Genomic DNA, 2,827 nt, shown 5'->3' with positions numbered 1-2,827 from the left:
ATCATTAAATCGTAACTTAATTACTTGGCTTTTGCTGAATGGCGTACTTAGCGATCCTCCTGACCTACACTAATAATAATGAAAAAGTCAATGGTCATCCTCTATCAAGTGATGTTTTCATTTTTTCCCTCTAGTACTGTAAAGAATTGGAAACGCCCACAAGTGTCTATTGCGAGGATGATGGAAACGTAACATCGAATCATCCGATTTCGAAATAGTACAGGGAAACTTCGATATAACGTACCCTCGTTATAACGTACCCTCGATATAACGTCACTCGATATAACGTACACATTTCCAAAGTGTAGAGGAAAAAAAATTCCAATATTTTTTTTCTGATAGAACAATGAATTATCTGTATTGTGATGCTAAAACAAGTTTTGTACCTTCAATCAATCCCGAAATACAGCTGGTTTTGTAATTCCGGATTCTAAATGAATCATGCTTTAATCGACAGTACGAAGGGAAACATCATGAGAAAGGCTGGCTTCGTCTTCTGATTAAAGTTATTCATTGACTTTACTAAAACAGCAACACAATAATGTATTATAGACTACGTTTGTGAGTACTTTTTTATGCTTCGATATAACGCACAATTCGATACAACGTATAATTTTGAAAGTGAAATGTACGTTATATCGAAGTTTACCTGTATATGATTTTTCAGTTCCATTCAGCGTAACCCACCGCTTACCGAATGAGCGGGTAATTTGAGACCTATGAAATAATGCAATTACCGGTTTTGGTGCCTCATTTCAGTCTGCTACCGATTTGATATAATGTCTTTGAATATCCGAAAAACGAACGCCATTTCCAGGGTATAATTTATCAAATTCCACTTGTGGCATCGTAATTCAAACGAGAGCCCCCCGATGTCATAATCAGCTCCCCACGATTGCATCATTATTTCCGTCTTCAAAACTCGGAAGGCACAAACTGTAGGTTCCCTCCCAACCGGTAAGGGGAAATTATGAATCCGCCCAAACCCACAATTAGCAATTGGAAACGTACTAAAAACGAACAATTGAGGAGACAATGGGCTCATAAATGGAAAGTGAAGTCCCAAAATAACATCTCCATCTCATAAGCCGTAATTCTTTTTATTGTCGAACTGATTCACCTTGTGTCTCTGTAAAATCAAACTCAAAATTGATTCCCTCGCTTCCTATTGGGTGTGTAATGGCAGTCAGCGAAAGTGGCAGAAAAGACCATCCCGAGCATCATTTGTTCAATTATGCCATGTCAGTTCAATTCGGACGCGTCTATTCGGGGTTCCTTTTTTCCCACTGTAGATTGGATTGTTTACAAGTGAAATGAGAGGCTGAGCGGTTGATCAGGTTGTTTGGTTAATGCGAAATATGTGCTTTTTCGAATTGTGGATTGTTGGATAATGATCAAACTAACAATCGATTGCCTCCAATGTGGCTAGACGTTGAGTGGAATCAGACGCTCTGTTGTGTGGCAACAGATCTGGCAAATGATTCGTATCAACGTAACTATAAAACCACAAAGTTTTATTTGCCATAGCGTTGTTATTATTCACTGTGTCATTAATCACAATTTAGCAAATGATAGTGTTCGCTGATGTAACGTGATGTTTTTCCACTTGATTATGCCCATTTCCCGCTATTTTTCACGAGTACGATACACCATCAATCCCACAAATCCCTCTTGGGTCGAAAGAAATTAGCTGAGCAAAATATGAATGCACAACTTTCCATTTCGAATCAATTTACTCCCCAGCTTAGTGATCAGTAATCCTGTAGTCCGTATTATTGAAGTGTAAATGAGTTCTCCTCCCGATGAGTCGGTCATGTGACCTTTTCAACTGGCACGCGGTCACTGCATTGGGTTTCGCGACTGCAGCTGTCATTTCTGCAGGTGAGATTCCTGTTTGGGCCAGCACTCATCATCCTCGTTGGTGGGTGCATCCGTCAGCAATGCGATATCGGTGTTCCGCCGGGTGTCCGTAATTGCGGCAAAGGGTTTCTCATAACAGCATACACATGGGTTTGCTCGAGCTAGCGAGTCTCCTAGCCTGAATTATTGCATACAATTATGAAATTTCCTGGCCGTAAACTTTTACTTTCGGATCATTACCGTTCAGCTGCATTCGTCATTTATTATGGTGAATATATTTTATGAGAAATTACCTCAGCAGAATTGTGAAGGGCGCATTAGGTTTTACATCATTGGCGCGGTACTTATCCGCGAAGGCTCACGTGGGGTTGTGGAACGATTTCTCCCGGAAACTCAATTGATCATTCCTCAGAATCTCTTTAACACTCCTGTACTCGCGCATATGGTCTGATAGACAGAGAATCAATGAGGTAGCACAATTAAATAACTATTAAAACTGAATGGACAAGAAACAAGAAATATTTTCTGGAGTTTTACCATTCAATTGTATCTTTTTCTTCAAATAATGCTCAAAAATACATAATAGCAATATTATATAGACTTGCACAGTCTTTGAGTATACGAGTTACGATTTTGCGCGCCCTCCTGTAGGAGGGTTAAAAATAGTGTATTTGATGTATTACATCAGATAGTCTAATGGGAGTCATATTCTGATGAATATTTCTGGATAGATATATTTTCTTTGTATTGGGACTATAGCTTTAAAACAAGCCTTTTTAGTTCATATGAATGTTTTATTCAGATAGGCTATTGGAAGAACATATCATATCAGAACAAATCAAACATATCATTGATTTCCACTACGTTTTTTTTTTCTAATTTGATGGAAATTCATGTCCTATAAATTATGTCTAGTGAATATGTTGGTTGTTGAATAAAAAATATCTAATCTATTGTAACTGTGTTT

Source organism: Toxorhynchites rutilus, chromosome 3 (assembly GCF_029784135.1).
Source record: "Toxorhynchites rutilus septentrionalis strain SRP chromosome 3, ASM2978413v1, whole genome shotgun sequence".
In the NCBI taxonomy this organism is placed as follows: domain Eukaryota; kingdom Metazoa; phylum Arthropoda; class Insecta; order Diptera; family Culicidae; genus Toxorhynchites; species Toxorhynchites rutilus.
This window is presented reverse-complemented; position numbering follows the sequence as displayed.